This window comes from Sarcophilus harrisii, chromosome 3, assembly GCF_902635505.1.
Source record: "Sarcophilus harrisii chromosome 3, mSarHar1.11, whole genome shotgun sequence".
Taxonomy (NCBI): Eukaryota; Metazoa; Chordata; class Mammalia; order Dasyuromorphia; family Dasyuridae; genus Sarcophilus; species Sarcophilus harrisii.
Genome location: NC_045428.1, coordinates 273,259,960 through 273,272,259, shown reverse-complemented (window position 1 = coordinate 273,272,259; position 12,300 = coordinate 273,259,960).

Genomic DNA, 12,300 nt, shown 5'->3' with positions numbered 1-12,300 from the left:
GGCTTTACATTGTGCATGACAAGAAATTTCCAGAGTTTGCTCTCCACTCTGTTTCCTATCTTTACTCATAAGTGTAAGGGTGTACTGTTAAATGGTTTCCTACATATATAATAGGTAAAAGCATGCATTTTCCTATTGGTCAGTTTTGGGGCAATGCATCTCTTTAATCTTAGTCTGGTCCTTGTTAAAAGCCTGTGCATAAAGATTTTTGTTTGTTTGATTTTTGTTTTTTTTTTTTTTTGGGGGGGTGTTTCTTTTGGTTAGGGCCTGATACAAATTTTTCTTATGACATGGCTTTCAAACCCCAGGGTTATCAACATGTCATGCTAGAGTACTGGAGTGGCTTTTCATTAGCCATAGTGATCAGTCTAATCAAAATGATAACTAATGTAAAGTCTAATAATGGTAGGTATAATCTGGGGGTCTTGGAAACTACAAATCCATATTAAATGAAATTAAACCCTAATCTCTTCAATTTTTGAAGTCTGCAGACTAATAAATGAGACTTAGTCACTGCTTTAGTCACTCAAAGTCAGCTTTTAAACAGTACATATCTTGATTCTCTGTGATACCCAGATTCCTTATACTGGCCTTAATTTTTAAAAAGAATGTTTTGCTCATTGAAACCTTCTTATTAGCACTGTAATAAAGCAAATAGGTTGTGAATTGGATAGAATGCTGATCTAGGGGTCAAGAAAAACTAATGTATATCTAGTCTCAGATACTTACTTATTGACATAGTGATACTGAGAAAGCCACTTTATGGCTGTCTGTTTCAGTTTCTTCTATCATATAATGGAAATTATAATTTCTACCTCCCAGTATTGTTGTCAAGTGAGATAATATCTGTAGAGCACTTAGTATTGTGCCTGGTACATAGTAGACACAATAAATATCTGCAACCTTCCCTCCTTTCTCCACTTTCTTCAGCAGTGTGTTTAAAAGGTACTTCCTAGAGTTTATAGTGTAGTAGACAGGTATAAAAGCAAAGTTTGAAGAAAAATTGGTTAGGAGGATTTTAAAAATACCAGCATCAATGAGTACTTAGAAGTATCATTTTGTGATCTTGTAGTTGGTTACCTCTGTCTCAATATAAAGAAATAAAACAAAATAATATTGGATCTCCAAATAGTTTTATACCATAAATCAACATTGTCATGTTCAGACAGACTTGGCATATATACATCAAAAATATTGAAATGAATTTCTACAACTTTTATAGTGTTATATAAAATTAGTTGCGGCAAGTTTCATTAATTGAATATTCATATAAACATATATGATTGATCTTGATATATATACATATACATATTTATATACATACATATGATCAACAACTCTTTAAGTCTTTGAATAATATTTGATATGAATATATCCTTTTACTATAATGATTTTTATATTATTTGTCACTAAATTCACAAGATTTTGATACATATTCCTTAATTCTTCATGATGAAATCATACTTTTATCACATTGGATATTTATAACAATAGCTATCACTTAACCTAGTCCTTCCTATGTGCCAGGCATTATAATGAGCATTTTACAATTATTATTTCACTTGAACCTTGTAATATCTTTGAGAGCTAGGCTATTATTACCTTCATTTTACAGATGAGGCAAAAAAGAAATTGCCTAGGATTGCACATTTAGTACATCTCAGAGTTCTTGACTCCATGACTAATATTCTATCCACTAAACTATCTATTTACCCTTTGTTTAAATTCCTTTGAAAAATTGTCCATTTTCCTCGTGTAATCTTATTTATATCCCATAAAGTTTCAATGGGATTTAAATCAGCTTAGTTTCCAGCCAGTGAAGTGTGATGTCTTATGTATGTCCATGTCTTAGGTAAATTTCTTAATTTTCAATGATGTGTGACATGATACAAGTTCATATTATTTTGTTCCATCTTCATATAGGAAATTCCACAAATTTGGAATAATTCTGTCTCTCTTTTAAAAAATCAAAATATTTATCAATTAATCCTTTCATGAATGGCAATAAGATTTCCATGCTCAATGGAAGTAAAGAAAAATTCTCCAAATTTTTGAGGGCATATGTGTTATATAGCTTGATAAAAATTTCCAGATATCTTGGGCTTACAAGCAATTTTGTCACTCAATTTAATGTATATCCTTAAATGAAAAAAACAAGTTCTATCAGTTAAATGATCTTTCCAACTTCAATACTCTGTTCTTGCATATGACAAGGATGTTTTTCTTCATAGCAACATAAGAAGCTGTTTTTAAAAACTTCTCTTCTTTTCTTTTTGATCTGATTTGTCTTGTGTAGCATAAATGTGGAAATACATTTAGAAGAATTGCACATGTTTAAGCTATACTAGATTGGTTACTGTCTAGGTGAGGGCAATGGGGTTAAGGGAAGGAGAAAAATTTGGAACATCAGATTTTTTAAGGGTGAATGTTGAAAACTATATATGCATGTATTTTAAAAATAAAAAAATTATTATTAAAAAAAAACTTTTCCTTATTTAAACTTTAAGAAGTCCAACATATTTTGTAAAGGAATCAATAACAATCCTTTTTGCTGCCTAGTCCCTCTGAAAATCTGCTTATTTTCTGAAGTTAAATAGTTTGTTTTGGAACAATAGTTTGTGAGTTTTTTTTTTATTTTCATCTAGACTTTTATTTGGACTTTAAGAGTGACTGATTCTGTTTCCTTATTAACTTAAATGATTCTTGATATATTATATTTTCCTAAACCAACAGCCACTTCAATATCTCGAACTCTTTAAGAATATGCTTCTAAAATTTATTCTTGGAGTAATAGCCTTTCTTAAAAACAAAAACAAAGAATTTAAAATACACATGACCATTGCTATCACAACATGAAACTATATTAAAATCATCGCTTGTCTCAACTAATTTGTCTACTATTGTAGAATGACAAAGCTCATTTCACTGCTAAGATCAGATACCATGCCTTTTTTATGATTTGGGTATTAAGTTACCAAAAAATAAATACTGTATAAAAATAGTCTAAGTATCTAGACAATCCTAATATAAGGATTAGTGAATGAATAGCTATTTGTCAAGGCCTTTATCTAGCTTTACTTGTGATAGCTAGTTTCAATTCTGAATTCAAGGGACTAAAGTGAAGTTGGCCTTTTTTGGCTGAGTGTTAACCTATGCTATTAGAAATGTATGTGATCTTCAGTCTAACAGCACTTTTTTGGTCAACAAAATTGTTATCTCTTTGAACCTCTTAAAATAATTTATTCATCTAATAAATAAATATTCATTTGAGTCCTTACCATATAAAAACCACCTTTCATGAGATAGACCTAAATTCCTGCTTCAATCTCAGAACTTTTCTGATCATCCCAAATACCTTTGTAATCTAGAGGTAATTTCAGATTAGATGAGTTAACCTGGGAATTTTTTGATCTAAATCAGAAATGTGATTTAATGCAAAAACTAAAACTGCTGAATTTAAAGTTAGGAGACAAAGTGTGGCTGCAAGAATTACTATGTGGCCACAGGCAAATCAGTTAATCTTCTTAATTCCTTAACTCCAGATTCTCAGATGAAAATAAAAGTAGTCATGTTGTTACTGCTGGTGATAATGGTGAAGAAAGTACATTGTATAGTTTAAAGCACTAGACTAGGTATTTTTAATTTTGAGACCATGATCCTTTTGAAAAAATGATAGCTGAATCTTTACATAATGGATTTCCTTTGTAATCTTTTGCATTTTATTTTTACAATAAAAAACTTTTTCCCAGAGGAGTCTATGAGTTTAACTAGACTTTCAAAGGAATCTGACCATCAAAACATTACAAACTTTCGTATTAGACAAATGTAAATTGTTATCATCATTATTAGCAGCAGCAGAGACAGCAGCAGTAGCAGCATCTCTTGGATTGTCATAACCAAAGAATTGATCAAATAGTGGCTAACCTATTGGTGACAAACCTCTTTGTGCTCAGTTATGTTGTTATAACAACAACAACAATAACAACAATAAACTCCATTTTAACCAGGATTATATTTGAAGCTTTCACAATTTAGTTGAAGAAGAAAGAAGAAAAAATAAAGAAGGGTGGAGAAGGAAGAGAAAGAGGAGGAAGAGGAGGAGGAGGAGGAGGAGGTGGAGGAAAAAAAAGAGGAGGAAAAAGAGGAGAAGGACGAGAAGGAGGAGGAGAAGGAGGAGGAGAAAAGATGTTCATCAGTTTGGTTAGTTCTCTGGATGATTTATGAAAGCACATGGTCAAGAATCACAAAAAGAATTGGTACTGATAAAATCATAAAATTATAGAAAAGTAAATATAATTATTACAATTAAATCTCTCAGACCTATTTTATTTGCTCTTATTCTCTAGGAGTAGTGAGTTTTAAACTGGATATTCACGCAACCCTATTTTCATTATAGAACAAACCAGAACACATGTATAACCTTTCTTTCAAACTAGTTTGGATAATATGCAATAATCTACAATGCAGTGTTGGATTACAATTATTGTTATTGCCACTACGACTACTACAACTACTACAAATACTAATACTACTACTGTCAAGCATTTCTAAGACACCTATTATATGCCAGCTACAAGTGCTTTATTAATATCATCTTATTTGAACTTTATAGCATCTATTCATTTCTATTTTATAGTTGAAAAATTGAAGCAAGCAGAGATAAAATAAGTTGCCCAGGATCACATAGATTGGAAGTGTCAGAGGTTGGTTTTGAACTCACATCTTCTTGATTTCTATTAACTGACACCCAGCTGTCCTTATCATTATATTTTTTATTGTCATCTGCTGCTGCTGCTGTTGTTGTTGTTGGCTGCTGTTGTCAATAATTATAATAAACAAACATTTACTAAAAACATACTATGTGCCAGGCAATGTTCTAGGCATTGAAGATACAAAAAAAGGACAAAAGATAATCTCTATCCTCAAGGAACTTGTAGTTTATAATAGGAGAGACCACAGGTAAACAAATATATGCAGAATAGATAGGAAATAATTAACAAAGGAAAGTCCATTGGAATGAAGAAGGGTTGGGGAAGCCTTCCTGTAAAAGGTGGGATTTTAGTTGGAACTTAAAGAAAGCCAAGGAAGTCAGTAATCACAGTATTCCACATAATTACAGTAAATGATTCCAGGCATAATTACAGTAAGAGAAAATGCCTTCAGTTGAGAGATGAAGTGTTCTGTTCAGGGAACATTCAGGAAGTCAGTATCACTGGTTCAAAGTATCCATGTCAATGTCTAAGATTTAAGAAAATAGGAAAGGTAGAAGAGGGTTATGTTATAAAGGCCTTTCAAGGCCAAACAAGGCATTTTGTATTTGATAGGTATTATTATTAAACCTCTTATTTCTGTTCTAATGTGATTCTCAATTCCAGGGGTAATTGGTTAGAAAAAGGATAATTCATCCAATGCTATGCTCTGCGTGCTTTGTTGTTCAAGTTGAGAGCAAAAAAAAAAATAACCTAAAGTATTTCTTTCAAACTATAATGATCAGTAATATCATCAGTAAGGACTATATTTATCTCTGCAAGATTATAGTCATGGTATTTTAATGCTACAAGGGGAGGGGCTAATAATAATTTAACTATATCTATAATAATTTAATCTAGACAATAATAATTTTATCCAGGAGTTTAAATAATGTAAATTAATTGCTCCTATAAGAAGACAAACAGCCCAGAAACTTCTTTAGTCAGTAAATAACTGACCCACTTGATAAATGAAGAGATGTGTTTGCCAAAGACAATGCTAGAATATAATATAAACTTATTTATAAAATATGAAAAACAATGGATGAGAGTATCATCTCATAAAATGGAGAAAAGCAATGGAGAGTAAAAACAGTTTAAAGAAAACAAAGAAAGACATCCAACTAAGTGAAGTCATATAAAGGACCACGAGATCAAAACATCAGAAAGCCTACAAGCAAAATAAAAATGGAAAATATTTATAAAAATAATTTTTAGAAATCATTTTCTTCATCATGGAGCATAGAATAATTAGACTTGGGTATAACATGGTTCCAGTTATGTTTATAGAGTGTGCATATATATACATATATATAGCACTAAAGAGTACAAGAGTGGGAAATTAGGTATATTTGACCAAAGATATATAGAGAAGAGGTGATACAATTATAAGGGAATTGAGAAAATAATACACGAAATCTCTGAAGACTAAGATGCTTAATTTACATAAAATTTTTGGACCATGTTAATTCTGAAAATGGCAACTCAGAGAATAGTAATATTATAGACCTATATGCCTAATCTCCCAATCCCCATAAATGTGAATCATTTATATATGAATCTAGGACATCATCAATGAGGTATTGATTGAGAATAAACAACATTTTGAAAGTCACATTTTAGCAAAGAACATCTCTATCTTTTACTATTACCTAAAATGTAGAGTATTTGATCAATTATTTTGCTCAATTGTTAATTACAAAAAACAAATTAATAAATTGATAATGTGACAGAATATAATGCCACTTTCATAGTCTTTTTTTTTATTACAAAGTATTCCTTTGCAAACATTAAGATGATTTAAGATTCCTTGGAGATTGTAATGGAAATAATCCTATCTAGTCAACTAGACTTGAAATCTAGGTGTCTTTCATGACTTTTCCCTTTCTCTCTCTTTTCACATTCTGTATCCAATATTTTGCCAATCTTACTGATTCTTCCTTCTTAGTATCTCTTGTATAAATTTCCCCTTCTCACCTCTTATATAGCCACCAGTGACAGATCTTCAAATATTTAGACTATTGTGTGCTTCCATTCTTAGTACCTTCCCTCAGAAATTACTTTCCATTTACACTGAATTTATCTCATTAGTATATAGTCATTTGTGTGTTATCTCCTCCAATTGAATTTAAGTGCCTTGAGAGTAAGAAATGTCAGTAATTCTAGTCAAAGTTATTATTAAGGCATAAGATAAAACTTTAATAAATGATACTTTTGTAACTATATAATAGTTTCTTCATGAATTGATTAGTTATAGTCCAGGTAGTTTTTGTTTGCAACAGATATATTACTCAACATATATATAGGTATTATCATTGATTACCTTCAATTCTGGAACTCTCAAACTATCATTTGTAATAACTATAAAAAGACTATACGTCTATCTATATTCTTATATTTCTGTATTTATACAATATATCAAAACCAAAGAAATTTTTTAAACAGGTATTTATAGATTGTTAGGAGAGTCAACAATCAAACAATCTAGAAAAGAAAATCACTGTAAGGATTTACAAGTTTCACTTAGATTCAAACCACATGACATTGGAGAGTCTTAGCAACCCAATAAATTAAAAAAAAAAAAAAAAAAGCTCTTAGGAATTGAGTTGGAAAGTACTTACTCTCCAGAAAAAAAAAAAAAAAAAAAAACGAAAAAAAAAACTGGGTTTTTCATGAATCCTAACAGGTCCTAACTCCACATTTTTATTCCTTTTATTTCTTATACATGGAATGACTTTGGCCATTTTTGCCTCCTCATATCTTTCAAGGTCAAGCTTACATGTCTTTCCCTTGCCCATCCAGCAGGCAGGGATTTCTCTCATTTATTCTCACGAAAATTTATATTACTCATGTACTTATTATATTCTTATTTGTTTTATATTTTATTTGATGTCCTTAAATTATGCATAATTGGGAAAGGATTTGAAGGCTATTGAGAAAGTCTATGTCTGCCTCATCTTTCTCTACTCTTTGGTAAGCTTCTTAAAGTCCCCGATGGCATCTTATTCAGCTTTGCATAGACTGCAAAAGAGTAGCTAATGAAAAGTGATACTTAACAATCCATTTGGGAGTTAAAGTACATGGGAATAGAGGGAATTTCTAAGACAGAGGAAGAACAGGAGTAAATATATGTCTGTGGGAGGAAAAGCAAAGAGAGGAACAGTGAGGAGATGTCAACGAGTTGACTCAGATTATAGGAAGATGGAGCCAAAGGGGCGGTTACAGACAGGGTGCAGGAAGCTCATTTTTCAGGAACTTGAGGGAACTTGGCTTTCATCTAGTTGTGGAATGAATGAACACAGAACAAACACAACCTCATTTAACCTCAAAACAGTTTTCTTAAGGAAACAGCTTGTGGTTTCTATGTAAGAACAGGTGAGGCTGGGATTTACAAAGCAAACTTCAAATTTTTCTTGGGGGTTGGTGGTTTTGAGATCATCAAGGTAAGGAGTTAAATTAGTAGGTTTATGTTCCTCAAAAGGATTGTGTTTATTATTAATCCAGTTTTTTTGACAAAATATTTGCAAAAATAAATCGTAAAAGTGCACTTAGATTCAAATTTGAAACTAGGTTTAAAAATATTCAAGAATCTATGGCATTACAGCAAAAAAAAAAATTAGTTAGCTCTTTTTCACTCTCTGGGAGTCATAGGTTCTTTCTTTTTTCTTTTTTCTATATTACAGAAAAGATCTCAGTTAAATTTTTGCAAAATTAAAAAAATAATTTATATAAATTTGTCCATTTCCATCTAATTTTATGCACATTATACCTTGTAAATGGAATTTACTATCTACCTGATGAATTTCTATTATGTAAACCCAATCTAGTTATCAAGAATCCTTTTCTTATTAGTCAAATGACATTCTCCCTTATATCCATGGACTTCATTTCATTTTTGCTGAACCTCTTATTCTGCATTATTTTTGTATTTTATGTATCTTGTATTATGTTTTAGTTATTAGCTTATGTGTCACAATCCCCTACTAAGACATTTAACCACAAGGTTAAATATATTTTATCTAAATAAACTATCTTTCTTTCTGAAAATCATTTTTCCCATTAAAAATCATTTATTTTTTTCCCTCTCACCCATTTCCCCTTTGAAAAGAAAAAAAAGTCCAAACTCTTGGGACTAATATGCAAAGTTAAACAAAATAAAATTATGAATTGGCCATGTCTAGAAATTAGTATTTGAGTCTGCAGCTTAAATTAATCACCACTCTGACAGGAAGTAATGTAGCATATTTCATTCTCATTTTCAGTCATGGTTGGTCATTGCATTGATCAGAGATCTTAAGTTTTTTCAAATAAACTATCTCTCCTACTACCTAATACAGTGACCTGCAAATAGTTGGTACTTAATAAATCTTTGTTAAATTAATGTAGACAGGATTATATATTCTCCAATTGCAGTAAGATGTAAGAAATACTAGCAGTATTTTAAGAAAAGTTCCTTGTCAAAAAGGCAAGGTGATTTATGAATTTAGCTGAGAAAATGTAATCTCTCACATATAAAAATCCTTCCTAGACAATATTGGTGGTGAATGAAATATGTACCTTTGAGTTTTTCTTAACTTTCCCCTCAAGAAGAGAAATAAAGTATCTTTCAGTCTAGAATGTCCTAAACACTTCTGAAGCTCACATTTGCTCTTATAATCTCATCACTGTTGAAATCTCATTAAAAAGATTACAAGTTATTGCTATAGTTATATTCATTTGCAAATCATACACCTGCTATTTTAAGAATAGTTAATAATTAAATGAGTGGTATGAATCCTGCATAATTGAGAAAGGATTTGAGGGGTATTGACAAAGCTTAGCCCATCCTTCAACAGCAAAAGCTTCTGTTCGAAGTAGAAAAATGTGTTGGCACTTGCACAAAGATGTGGCTAGAAAAGGATGTAACTAGAATGAATATGCAATATAAAATCAAGTCAGGTGATAAAAATGCAGATGCTCTTTGAAGCAATTTACTAAGGGGGCAGGGAGGGCTAAGAATAATGCTTACTTAATATCCTTATACCGTGATCAATGGAGTTGAAACGCTTAGCTGCTTATCTTGCTTTTTAGCTTTGCCCTGTATTAGTTTCCTCCCTCAAAATATACTATTTTATTCTGTTCTTTTTTTTTTTAGAAAATGCTTTGCTGGCCTCTTGGTTGTTTTTCTTTTGCTGCAAGGCAATTGGGGTTAAGTGACTTGCCTAGGGTCACACAGATAGTAATTGTTAAGTATTTGAGGCTGGATTTAAATTCAGGTCCCCCTGACTCCAGGCCTTTGTGCCATCTGGCTCCTTCTTCCCCACTTTTTGCAAGGCAGGTTGTTTTTCTTAATTATCTTGTAAGAGAAGATTGGAATTCTCTCTTTGGAGATGATGATTATTAAATATCCTTAAAATGAGAGGTGTATGATTTGAAATTCTGAAAATGGTATTTATCAGATTTGTAGATGGCACAAAGCTGGAAGGGATATCTAAATATGGGTAGAAGAGTCAGCATTCCAGAAGTCAGAATTTCAGCATGGTAGTCAGAACTCCACTGCCTGGGGCTGCACTGAGAGAGATCCAGCTTTAAGAAATAAAGAAGAGATGGTACCTTTGTTCTCTGCCCTTGTCAAACTAAATATGAAGGACTGTCTTTAGAGACAGAAAGACAGAGAGAGAGAAAGGAGAAAAATACAAAACATAAAGAGTCATAAAGGGGCAAAAAAAAGACAGGTATAAAGAGATGGAGAATTTCAGTCAAGCTCTGTTCTAATATGTGACTTAGAAATAACTGATTTTTTGAAGGTTATCTTAAAGGAGGATGAGTTCTGGTAGATCCTTTTAATTTAATTTTCACATGATTAGTACTTTTTGCTCCTATGATTGGACCTTGATCGGACCTCTTGAATAAAGGACAAGACTATGGACCCTAAATTTTCTATTTAAAGAAAGGACTAAGCAGATTTTTTTTTCCCTCATTCTCACCAGCTACACTATTTTTGGGTTGGATTTGGATTTTGGAATTCTCCATTATATTGTTTGGTTAAGTGCTTTTTCTTTTATTTGTATTTCTAGTCCCAGTGCTTGACACAGTGTCTGGCACAAAGTAGTAATTTAATAAGTGTTTATTGATTAACCATTCAATGAATATTAAATAATTATTAAATAATTAAGATGGGTAAGACTGGAAAGTTTGATTAAGGATCTAGAGATAGACTGTCTGGCTGCCTTCTGAGAATCATCCCCAGTCTGAGAATTATCACCAGCTTGACTGTAGGTTGATGAGTTTGCAGTCCTTGGTCATAACAAAAAGCATTATTACAATTTTTAAAACATATTTTTCTTTTCTTCGAAACTTTTGAAGGAACATGCCTACAGGTACTATAATTGGGTCAAAAGGTATGTAAAATTTAGTGATCTTTTGGATTTAGTTCCAAATTGCTTTCCAGAATGGCTAGATTAATTCACAGATTAACCAATTGCTCATGAATGTACTTCTTATCCTCCAGACACTCAACAACTGTCGTTTAATGTTATTTTTCTTAATCTTTGTTGATTGGATAGGTGTTAGATCTTTGAACCAAGTGTTATTCCTATTCCTTTTTTTAATCAAATGAAATTGTGAAGAAAAACACTTCACAAATATTGAAGCAATGTAAATGGTAGCCATTATTCAGGAAGAGTGGTTTCTTGATTGCTTTTTTAAAAAAGGTACCATCATTAATTTTGATTTTTTCCCCCTTAATTGCTGGATCCTAGAATCATAGATTTTTGAGTTGAAAAGAACCTTAGAGGTCCTTTTTTTCAGAGATTTTGAAAATTTGTTCTTCTGCCTTTTCAAAGTTATGTTGCTCCCAGGACTTATTTTCTTTTATGTCCTTACTATGGTCTTGTTGCTCTTCAAACTTCATTTTCTTCAGTGTTATTTTCACTTGCACTTACAGCACATTGGGGACCATGCTATCATTGAAGATTAAAACAGGCCGCTACAGAAACAGTTCTGTTCCCATTTTTTAGTTTAATCATTGTCTCCATTTCAGTTTTATCTATAAAAGTTGTGAAATAAATGATATGACTTACTTGAGTCTCATTGAAATCTTTCTGTTAACTCCTCTTCCTTCCATCATTCTTCCCTGTTTTGTGAAGTAATACTACTCATCATCTTGTAAACAATTTCATGTTATAAACAGATAGTAGTTTTTTAGTTCAACATCTCTCCTCTTGGCAAAGAAATGAAATGTTTTTTGATTCAGATGATGATGATGATGATGATGATGATTACTCTTTTGGCCCCTTCATTGCAACTATCAACTTACAATAGTTAAATTTATGGAGAATAATGGGGATGATCATTGTCAATCTCTTTTTTTCAACCTACTTCCCATTTTTTTCACTGTCACATCAAGTCAACAAATATTAAATACCATCAAAATAGCATGTAAGGTAAGATATATAACACAGACTAGATAAGTGACTTTCCCCTTAATAGTTGGGCTGTGACTAAATGACTATATTATATTTATTTTATATTTATTAATATTGCCTATATTATAATTTTAGCTACCATGTCC